General features: G+C 37.6%; 1 non-coding gene across 1 annotated transcript; it reads right to left on the bottom strand.

Moving 5' to 3' along the window:
- Nucleotides 1-2,362: 2,362 nt before the first annotated feature.
- LOC112768115 (small nucleolar RNA R71) lies at nt 2,363-2,469 on the bottom strand. Its single transcript, XR_003185554.1, has one exon. It is a non-coding gene; the product is annotated as a small nucleolar RNA R71 (small nucleolar RNA).
- Between the last annotated feature and the right edge of the window lie 9,972 nt (nt 2,470-12,441).

Here is a 12,441-nt window from a genome sequence, read left to right as displayed (position 1 = left end):
TAAATTGCACTTTAAATATTTCTACCTTCCCTAATTATAATTTCTCATTTCTTAATCTTATTTACCCATAATCAATTTCCTCAGTTGTAGTACCAGACAGATCTCAGCCGGTACTGCCGGTCAAAATTCCACTGCGCGCTTTTACGCAGAAAACTATATTTTCCGACTCGGAAAAATTCACTGAATCCAAATATCATATTTAAATTATCAAATTCCAATTGTCAAATCTTCCAACCATATTCGCTCCTATTTAACTTATTATTTAATTAATTTCGGTTAGACCGGGTATTACAATTTCTGGGCTGTTTTAACTCAATTTTCAGCCCAGAAAACACAGATTAAAAGCTGCAGAATGGACAGAACAAGTGGTCCCCACCCATCAATTGAAGATCTGTTAATTAATTCAAATTTAAATTCAAATGTTAAATTAGGAAAAGATATTATTTTAAGTTTAATTTTAAATATTAGATTTTAAATTTATTAGGATTAGTTATAAAAAGGGATCTGATGCCATTAGATTGGTATGCTGTACATTTTTACCTGAATCCTTATTTTTTCTTTTCCATGAGCAACTAAACCTCCACTGTTAAGGTTAGGAACTCTGTCTATTTCTATGGATTAATTTTATTGCTTTTACTATTTTAATTTATGTATGAATTTATAATTTAAGAATTGTTTTCGCTCTTTATTTTATGAATTTGGGTGGAACGGAAGTATGACCCTCTTTCTATTTGAGTTCTTGTAAAACTTGGAAAAGCTCTTTACCTGAACAACAGCTTGAAAACTATTTCTCCTAAATTTTAATTATCTGAATTTAATAGGATACGTGACATATAATCCTTTTACCTCTTGGATAATTAGAGTTTTTGTGCATATAAACTAGAAATCGATTATCACCCTCTAATTGGAATTAATTGACCAAGGAATTGGCAGTTAATGAATTTTAGAGGAGACTAGGAAGGTCTAAGGAATTAGGGTCTAGTCACATACAGTTTGTCATAAATTAAATCCTGCATAATTAAATTAGTTAGTAAGAAAAGTTAATCTGGAAAAATAGATAACTTTGAAACCTTAACTATCTTCTCCATATTTTTTCCAAAGTATTTACTTGCCTTTCTTCAATATTTTTGATATTGTTTAATGTCTTTTATATTGCATCTCAACACCAATTTTTGTTTGTCTAACTAAGCCTATCAAACACTATTGTTGCTTAGTCCATCAATCCTCGTGGGATCGACCCTTACTCACGTAAGGTATTACTTGGTACGACCTGGTGCACTTGCCGGTTAGTAAGTGTGGTTGTAAATACCGCATCAAGTTTTTGGCGCCGTTGCCGGGGATTGATTGTGATTAACAACTATTAATTGTTTGATTGCTTAGATTAGGCATTTTAATTTTTATTTTAATTAAATTTTGCTTTTAAATTTTCGAAAAAAAAAATCTCTTTTTTTTTACGTTTATATTTTTTCTTTTCCGTTACACTTCCCCTCTTTTTTTCTTTCGTTCCCCCCTCCCTGTTACGTTTTCCTTTCTTTTTTTTTTCTTTCATTATTTAAAAAAAAAGAAATTTATATTTTAGTATTAATATTTTTTCTTAATTTCTGAAATTAAGTTTGGTGTTACTCAGTGATTCTATTTTAATTTTTCTATTTAATTTTTCTTTTAAATTTTTGAAATTTTTATTTATTTTCAATTATTATTTTCGAAATTTTATTTATTTATTTAGTTAGTATTTTTATTTTATTATTTTACATAGGTTACCTCACAGGGACTTCTCTGCACTCTGACGTAGAAAGTCCAATTTTTTCTTGTTTTCTGCTTGTGTATGCACATAAATAGAGACAAAGAACATCTCTTAGACTTTGATCCTGAACCTGAAAGAACTTTTAGGCGATGTTTACAACAAGCAAGACTTTGCAAGGCTGCAGAATCCACTATTGCAAATAATAATGCTAATGCCAATGTGGTAAATCCGAATGGGGATGATCAGCAGAGAAGAGTGCTTGGCTCTTATTCTGCCCCTACTGCGGATCTCTATGGAAAAAGCATTGTGGTGCCTCCTATAACTGCAAACAACTTTGAGTTGAAGCCACAATTGGTCACCCTGGTGTAACAAAACTGCCAGTATCATGGACTTTCTCATGAAGATCCAAATCAATTTATTTCTGATTTTCTGCAGATATGTGATACTGTGAAGACAAATGGAGTAAACCCAGAGGTGTACAAACTCATGCTTTTCCCGTTTGCTCTGAGGGATAAAGCAAAGTTATGGCTAGATTCCCAACCAAAGGAGAGTCTGAATACTTGGGACAAGGTTGTTACTGAGTTTCTCACAAAATTTTTCCCACCAAAGAAGCTGACTAACCTTAGGTTGGAAGTTCATACTTTCAGACAGAAGGAGGGTGAAACTCTTTATGAATCTTGGGAGAGATACAAGCTACTGACTAGGCAATGCCCTCCGGACATGTTCTCCAAATGGACCCAACTAGATATCTTTTATGAAGGTTTGGGTGAGATGTCCAAGATGAGCCTAGATACCTCTGCAGGCGGCTCATTGCACAAGAAGAAGACACCAGAGGAGACTATTGAGCTTATTGAATTGGTTGCAAGCAACCAATATCTGTACTCATCTAACAGGAATCCTGTGAACTCTGAGACCTCTCAGAAGAGAGGCGTGTTAGAAGTGGAAGCTGTTAATGCTCTTCTTGCTCAGAACAAGCTTATGTCTCAGCAGATAAATTTACTTACTCAACAGATGGGTGGCATGCAAGTCTCAGCTATCAACACTCAAAATCCACCCCAAGAAATCTCCTATGACATGGCAGGTAATTTTGTTCAAAATGATAATCATGATTATGCTCAACCTTCTTATGAACAGGTGAATTACATGGGGAGTGGCCCTAGGAATCCCAACAATGATCCATATTCTAAGACATACAACCAGGGATGGAGAAATCACCCAAACTTTGGGTGGAGGGACCAACCTCAGAGACCTCAGAACTTCAACAATAGTTCTCAGGGTGGTTTCCAGCAGAACAATGATTTGGAAGCAATATTGACAGGTTTTAGACAGGAAACTAGAGCATCCATCAAGAACCTGGAGATTCAAATAGGTCAATTAGCCACAAAGGTTAATGAAATTGATCAGAGGACCACTAATAGCCTTTCTGGTAACACAATTCCAAATCCAAGAGAGGAATGCAAGGTTATCACCGTAATAAGTAAACAAGTGGCAAGTACGGAAGCACAAGTTATACAGGAAACCAGAGCCTCTATTAGAAACTTAGAAGCGCTAGTGGGCCAACTGAGCAAGCAAATACTTGAGAGGTCTGCAAGTACATTTCAAGGTGATACAGTGGTAAACCCAGAAGAAGATTGCAAGGGTATTCAATTGAGAAGTGGTAAAGTAGCTGGCTCTGAGACTAAGGCCAATGAAGAGCTAGTTAAAAAGGAAGCTCCAGAGGAGAAGAAGGGAGAAGTGGAGCACACCCCTCCAAAGCGTGCAGACAACCCATTCCCAGACTCTCTTGACACTTATCCTACATTGCCAAAGGCTCCTGAGTACAAGTCTAAAATGCCATATCCTCAGAGACTTCAAAAGGAGACCAAGGACAAACAATTTTCAAAGTTCTTGGAAGTCTTTAGAAAGTTGCAAATCAATATTCCTTTTGCTGAGGTTTTGGAACAAATGCCCCTCTATGCCAAGTTCATGAAGGAGCTGTTGTCAAAGAAGAAGCCTTTAAAGGGAGATGAGACAGTGGTCCTAACTAAAGAATGCAGTGCCATCATTCAGAATAACTTACCAAAGAAGATGCCAGATCCAAGGAGCTTTCAAATTCCATGCACCATCGGGAGTACGACCTTTGAGAAAGCGTTATGTGATCTGGGAGCAAGTATCAATTTAATTCCCTTGTCTATGATGAAGAAGCTACAGATCCAAGAGGCACAACCCACAAAGATAGCATTACAGATGGCGGACAAATCTATGAAGCCTGTATATGGATTAGTGGAGAATATCTTGGTCAAAGTGGTTAAGTTCTTCCTCCCGGCAGATTTTGTGATTCTTGATACAGGGGAGGATGAGAATGCCTCTATAATTCTAGGAAGACCATTCCTAGCCACTGGAAGAGCTCTGATTGATGTAGAAGTGGGTGAATTAGTGCTTAGAGTGCATAATGAGCAACTGGTCTTTCATGTCTTCAAAGATGTACATTCAACAGGTGAAGAAGAGAGGTGCATGCAGGCTGCACTTCTTGATCCAAACCTTCAAGAACCCCCTGATGATGCACAGCAGAATCTGCAACTCAAACCTCCTGTGGTGACAACCGATAAAATTCCGCCTGACATCAAACCTAAGTTTGGTGTTGGAACTGCATCATCCACCAAGGAGGAGGTCCTCAAAAAGAAAAAAATACCCAGAGGATGGAGAAACAAAAAGATCCCCACTGAAGGTTTCTCCCCAGGAATGAAGGTGGTGTTGACCAGCAATCCAGCATGGGTTTATACAATAATCAGAATCTTCTCTCTGGAGCATATTGAGCTACGTTATGGAGACACAGGAAAGAAGTTCAAAGTAAGGGGTGAAGAGCTGAGCCCCTATGATCCTCCTCCTTAGAGGAGCTGACCGTCAAGCTAGTGACGATAAAGAAGCGCTTGTCGGGAGGCAACCCGATAAATTCATATCCTTAGCTATTTTTCGTAGTAGTAGTTTTCTTAGTTATTTTATTTTTATTGAGTTCTTACTAATTTTCTGATCATGCAGCCATGTTCTTCCAGGAACCGAACACCTCAGGCTATATTTCAAAAAAAAAAAAGGAGGCACATGACATGGACGCGTCAATCATGTGTGCATGAAAAATGAAAATTGACAGAGAGTTACGTGGGAGTGGCGCTGGACTCATGCCTTTAGCAAAGACGATTCCACGCGAACGCGTACCCCACGCGTTCGCGTCGTTTGTGATTTTCGCCATTCACGCGGTCGCGTCACCCACGCGGACGCGTGACCCGAAAAATCGACGTAAAAGGTGTCTGGACAGAGAGTTGTGCTGGCTTGAGGCAAGATGTATGCTAAAAGCACAAATTTGGTCACGCAGACGCGTGCCCGACGCGTCCGCGTCATTTACATAAATGGCCATCCACGTGAATACGTGCACGACGCAAACGCGTCGTATGAAAATTTGGCTCCCAAGCCATGCGAACAGAATGTCACGCGGGCGCGCGGCTGACTTCGCGCGAATCGCACAAAATCAAGGGCACGCGGACGCGTGCCTGACGCTATCGCGTCATTATGAAGAATGCGCGACGTACGCGATCGCGTGCTGCACGCGAACGCGTCGCTTGCGCCGCCCAGTTTTCTTTCTCTCTTATTTTCTTATCCTTTTATTTTTTTCTTTTATTTTAATATTTGTCTCTTCTATTTTCAGTTCTTATTTGCTTGAGGACAAGCAAACCTTTAAGTTTGGTGTTGACGCTACGCTTATAGGTTTTCTAGTACAAAAGGGAGGTGAATCATCTTCGCGAAGGAGCACAACCTGAAGAATAAAGCGACCACTAGGATAATTAAGGTGGTTGAGTTCCTTTCATTTTTTATTCCTCCCCACTTTTTCTATGTTATGTTCTGGTTTCCTGTTATTTTGCTTTGTTTGTTGCATGATCCTTTATTAGTTAGAATCCTAGGACTAGTTTAGTTTTCCTATTGCTTTAATTCTGAAAAGATGTCTCATGTATTACTCACTGAGCTTAAATCAAAAAAAAAATAATATAAGAGTGATATATTGCATGAAAAAGTGGGTCTATATTGAATAATAGTCTTATTTACTTAAATGTGATGGTATTTTCTATGATTCTGAATGCATGACATGAACAGTGCATATTTTTTGATAGTGAAGTTTATGAATGTTAAAATTGTTGGCTCTTGAAAGAATGATGAAAAAGAAAAATGTTATTAATAATCTGAAAAATCATAAAATCGATTCTTGAAGCAAGAAAAAGCAGTGAAAAACACAAAGCTTGCGAAAAAAAAAAATTAAAAAACAAAAAAAAAGCAAGCAGAAAAAGCCAATAACCCTTTAAACTAAAAGGCAAAGGGTAAAAAGGATCCAAGACTTTGAGCATTAATGGATAGGAGGGACCAAAGGAATAAAATCCTGGCCTAAGCGGCTAAATCAAGCTATCCCTAACCATGTGCTTGTGGCGTGAAGGTGTCAAGTGAAAAGCTTGAGACTGAGCGGTTAAAGTCGTGATCCAAAGCAAAAAGAGTGTGCTTAAGAACTCTGGGCACCTCTAACTGGGGACTCTAGCAAAGCTGAGTCACAATCTGAAAAGGTTCACCCAGTTATGTGTCTGTGGCATTTATGTATCCGGTGGTAATACTGGAAAACAAAATGCTTAGGGTCACAGCCAAGACTCATAAAGTAGCTGTGTTCAAGAATCAACATACTGAACTAGGAGAATCAATAACACTATCTGAATTCTGAGTTCCTATGGATGCCAATCATTCTGAACTTCAAAGGATAAAGTGAGATGCCAAAACTGTTCAGGATTGCAGTTGTAAACCCCACTATAAGAAGAGACATGAGCTTAATCGAACTCTCTTTCTCATGCAAATTCACATCCTAAGCTTATATTAGTGTTGGTTGCTTGAGGACAAGCAATAGTTTAAGTTTGGTGTTGTGATGCGTGAGCATCTTGTCTATCTTTTCCTAGTGAATTTGCATCTAATTTGTTGAGTTTAATTAAGAATTAATTATATTTTAGCCACTATGGATGCTATTCTGAGTTTTATGCAATTTTATTTAATTTAGGTAGCATTCGAATGGATTTAATGAAGTTTCTTCAGAGAAAGAGAAGAAGCCAAGGAGATGAACAGCGAATACCGACGCGGACGCATGGCTCACGCGACCGCGCAGAATGGAGGAAATCGCAATGACGCGATCGGGTGCCTGACGCGATCGCGTGGACTGAAATCTGCACAAATGACGCGAACGTGTGGACGACGCGGACGCGTCACATGCGCCACGTACAGAAAATGCAGAAAAACGCTGGGGGCAATTTCTGGGCTGTTTTAACTCAATTTTCAGCCCAGAAAACACATATTAGAAGCTGCAGAATGGACAGAACAAGTGGTCCCCACCTATCAACTGAAGATCTGTTAATTAATTCAAATTTAAATTCAAATATTAAATTAGGAAAAGATATTATTTTAAGTTTAATTTTAAATATTTGATTTTAAATTTATTAGGATTAGTTATAAAAAGGGATCTGATGCCATCAGATTGGTATGCTGTACATTTTTACCTGAATCCTTATTTTCTCTTTTCCATGAGCAACTAAACCTCCACTGTTAAGGTTAGGAGCTCTGTCTATTTCTATGGATTAATTTTATTGCTTTTACTATTTTAATTTATGTATGAATTTATAATTTAGTAATTATTTTCGCTCCTTATTTTATGAATTTGGGTGGAACGGAAGTATGACTCTCTTTCTATTTGAGTTCTTGTAAAACTTGGAAAAGCTCTTTACCTGAACAACAGCTTGAAAACTATTTCTCCTAAATTTTAATTATCTGAATTTAATAGGATACGTGACATATAATCCTTTACCTCTTGGATAATTAGAGTTTTTGTGGCATATAAACTAGAAATTGATTATCACCCTCTAATTGGAATTAATTGACCAAGGAATTGGCAGTTAATGAATTTTAGAGGAGACTAGGAAGGTCTAAGGAATTAGGGTCTAGTCACATACAGTTTGCCATAAATTAAATCCTGCATAATTAAATTAGTTAGTAAGAAAAATTAATCTAGAAAAATAGATAACTCTGAAACCTTAACTATCTTCTCCATATTTTTTCCAAAGTATTTACTTGCCTTTCTTCAATATTTTTGATATTGTTTAATGTCTTTTATATTGCATCTCAACACCAATTTTTGTTTGTCTAACTAAGCCTATCAAACACTATTGTTGCTTAGTCCATCAATCCTCGTGGGATCGACCCTTACTCACGTAAGGTATTATTTGGTACGACCCGGTGCACTTGCCGGTTAGTAAGTGTGGTATACTCACGTAAGGTATTTCTCGATCATCATTGTGATCATAATCATAATCCATATCCAACACCCTCACTGGTGTATATTCACGGGGGCAAGCTCATCCGGGAATTTCACAGTGCCTGGCCACACTTACGACATAGGGTCAGCAGAGTATCGAGTCTCAACCTGGAGCACGTGGTGGATAGCCATTGCTTCCACCCAGGAAAACTCGTATCTCAGATAGTTGTAAGTGCAAAATCACAATATCAATGTCTCAGCATATATGCATTTATTCTTAGTCATAAATCAACATTCATTTCAGCCATCTGGCTTAAATTCATGACTCATAGTCAGCCATCCGGCTCATAACATATTCCATAATCAGCCGGAATTCATTATCATACACAGCCATTCCAGCTCAGAACAAAATAGCACTTCCACCATCCAACATCATCAATTTCATAAAATCATCATTCAAGCCATAAATCACTTTTTCTCATTTCATTTCACTTTGAAATCAAATTTTAACTCTTTTCAGCCTTAGCTTTAAAGATCTCATTTCTCAAATCATCCCAGGCTCATACACCCTTTTTACTCAAAGTAAGTTCCCCTTTTAAAAACAAAGTCACTCTCGGCATCCTCTTTCCAAAACTTCCAAAACCATTGAAAGTTAAAGATTCATTTTGAAATATTCAAAATCATCCATCCAACCACGGGATTTTATAACAAAAGTTCCTCGGCAGAGTCTCAAGTCTTTAGGGCAGAATAACATAACTCATTTCCTCAAATTCACTTAAAATCATTAAGACCTTGGCTTCCTGATTTGAGTAACAAATGGGGTCTAAGCCAAACCGAGTCATGTAATCAATTACTCCTTTCAAAGCAGTTTCCTTCACATAAACAAAACCAACTTCAACCCTGCGATAAATTCTAAAGCCTTTCAAACTGCTCAGAAATCATTTTTGTTTTGCTAAATCAGAATCCAAAGGATATTCTAAAGCTTATCCAAAACGTTAGAAAATGAGATTTAACAACTGAAACCCAAATTATTTTAAAATTACGAAAACTCCTCCAAGTGACAATCTTTATGTTAAATAGAGAAAAATATAAACCCTTTTTTGTTTTACCTTTTAAAACAACCTCAAAGCGAAATTTTCTTTCGAATGTCTTGCACCCAAAGACATACTATTTTTCTTGGGAAATAAGGAAAAATCATAATTCTCTTTTTAATAATTCTTTCAAAGCGTAGCTTCATCGCTTTCGTAATTGATATAAGTAAAGATAATAAAACAAGTCCTAAATTCACAATCCTCCAAGTAGAATAGGAAAGGCATTAAACTCATAATTTTCCTCAAATAACATTTCAAATAAAAACTCGAATTTTATAGAAATTTCGGCAGCATCTCCCCTAAAACTTGGATTTTGCCACCCTTTCTGGGTCCCAACCAATCCATTCCGCAACCCTCTTCAAGGGTCCAAATCCAAATCAATTCAAAATCAAGTTGTTTCCAAAGGTACATCGTGTTCATGTTTCAAGAACACCAAATCAAGTTCAAATCAATTCTTGATAGAATAAACCCGATTTCAAGCTTCTAAAAATTAACTTTAAAGAAACATTTCAAGAACGGTCCGTTTCATAAAACCGAACCATAACCCAGCCAATCAAACATTCATATGCGTTCAAGACAAATCAACAATCACATAAGACTTATACAATCACTCTCAAAAACATTTTCTCATATCAATATCCATATATAGTAATTCTAATTCATAAAATATGATTTTTCTAAAAGAGCCCCTACCTCAAAACGCATAACCATAACCCAAACGCATCATAGGAACTCTCTCTCTCAACCCGAAATCACCGGCAGCTTGCATCTCAGCTTTGTTTACTTTCGCAGCAGCAGAAACAACCTTTACGCGCAACATGTGGCTCCGATAACTTAATCCTAGAAAACATTATTATTGCGAAAGCCTTAAAACACATAACATGATATGAACGGGGATGGTTTCAAGGCAGAGATACTTACTGTACTAAGGGATACTGACTGAACCCAAGGACAAAAGTTTCAACAGTGGTCCCGACAGCCACAGAACCATCCTCGGCAGCCAGAATCACTATGACTCAGCCTGCTTGATAAACCACTATTTTATGGTTTATAATGTGCTTAATTGTGTGGTTTTATCATGATCTTTACCCACTTATTCATATGATTAGCATGCATTTATAATTCCTTCCTAAAATTATTACATGATTGAAAACTTGCTTCCTAAGAGACTTTTAATTATGTATTTTAATTCTCCTTTATTCCATTCGATGCCGTGATCTGTGTGTTAAATGTTTCAGGCTTTATAGGGCATGAATGAGTTGGAGATTGGAAAGGAAGCTTGCAAAAATGGAAGGAACACAAGAAATTAAGGAGATGACCAGCGAGAAGTGACGCGACCGCATGGCTGACGCGACCGCACGTATTGGAATAGTATAAGTGACGCGGAGGCGTGGACGACGCGCCCGCGTGGCAAAGCAAAACGCTGAATGACGCGTCCGCATGAATGACGCGATCGCGTGACGTGCGCGATCTGCATAATCTGCAGAATTCGCTGGGGGTGATTTTGGGCCCTGTTTTAACCTAGTTTTCGGCCCAGAAAAACAGACTAGAGCCAGAGAACATGCAGAAACCAGAACAACATTCATTCCACACAATTTTTAGTTTGGAGATCTAGTTTTACTCCTCCTCTAGGTTTTCTCTCTACACATTCATAGTTCTTAGGATTTTATTTCTATTGCTCTTTGCATTGGGATATTGAGAAGAGTTATTACCTCATCAAGACTTCGTCATTCTAGTTCGTTTTCTTTACTTGGCTTTACTCTTCCATGTCCTTTAATTTACTCAATTTTACTATTGGATTATTTTAGAATTTATTAATATAAGAATTACTTTTATTTTTAATTGATTCCTTTGAGTTTTATTTATCATGTCTTTCTTTAATTTCTTTTCCTATGTTATGAGTTCTACATTCACAATGAGCCAGTAGTTCCCTAACTTGATGAGGAGTTGATTGAAAGGAACCCTTGAGTTGGGATGCTTAAAAGAAAATTTGTAATTGGGTTTATTGTTGGAATGCTCTCTAGTCACTGACACTAATCCTTTTCAAATGAGCGGATTGGAACTTGTGAATAGAAACAGCATTCTAACTTGTTTGACTTTCCTTTACCTAGTAAGGGATAACTAAATAGAACAACCTTCAATTATCAATTAATCTTGAGAGTACTTCAACAAGAATAGGGCTTCCAACTAATCTACTCCCAATCAAGGCTTTTACTTAAATTACTTAATTTCTCCAATTTAATTTCCTGTTTATTCAACTCAAACCCTTTTTGAAAACATCTGATTAATAAAATAGCACACCTTTCTGCAACTCGTTGGGAGACGACCTGGGATTCATATTCCCAGTATTTTAATTTTAATTTTTGTGACAATCCTTCTAAATTGATAAGCGGATTTCTGGTTGGTTAAGAGCTATACTTGCAACGCATATCTTATAACAATTCTTAATTCGCCAATTTCCGCCATGTCAATTTTTGGCGTCGTTGCCGGGGAGTTGCAATAGAGTGCTAAAGTTATTAATTAGAATTTATTTATTTGCATTTTATTTTATCTTGCTACTATGAGCTGCTTGTTTCTTTCGTTAGATGACGCGTTCACTTCCTGATCCAAGCTTCCCAGTATTCGATCCTGAGATTGAAAGAACTATTTCACGAATAAGGCAAGCTCGGCGTCGGTTAGTCCTCTCTGAGGGCGGATCTGAAATGTCACTTGAGGAAGAAACCAGCCCCCGTTCTACTAATTCGGTTGATTTACGTACAGGTAACATGGCAGCAGCTAGGAGAGTTACTATCCAGGAGGCTGGAGACCCTGATTTTTCAATGCAACCGTTTCAAGCGCATCACCCAGCGGTGGCTACAGATTTTGAAATAAAGACTGCACTGCTCAATTTGATGCCCAAGTTTCATGGCTTACCTGCTCAAGAGCCTATCAAGCACCTGAGAGATTTCCAAGCAGCCTGTTCTACTGTCAGGCGTGATGGTGCAGATGAAACTTCAATTTTGTTGAAAGCTTTCCTATTTTCTCTTGAGGGAAAGGCAAGAGAGTGGTACTATACTCAACCTGCAGCAACTGTATCTGACTGGGATACACTTAGAAGAGAATTTTTGGAAAAGTTTTTTCCAGTTGAAGTTACTGATAAACTGAGGAAAGACATTTCCATGATTGTTCAGGACGAATCCGAGACTCTCTATGAATACTGGGAGCGCTTCAATAATCTTCTGGAAGCATGCCCCTACCATATGATTGACAAGATAGTGTTGCTCGATTACGTCACACAGGGCATGAGGACCCAAGATAAGACC

This window comes from Arachis hypogaea, chromosome 17 (assembly GCF_003086295.3).
Source record: "Arachis hypogaea cultivar Tifrunner chromosome 17, arahy.Tifrunner.gnm2.J5K5, whole genome shotgun sequence".
Taxonomy (NCBI): domain Eukaryota; kingdom Viridiplantae; phylum Streptophyta; class Magnoliopsida; order Fabales; family Fabaceae; genus Arachis; species Arachis hypogaea.
This window is presented reverse-complemented; position numbering and strand designations above follow the sequence as displayed.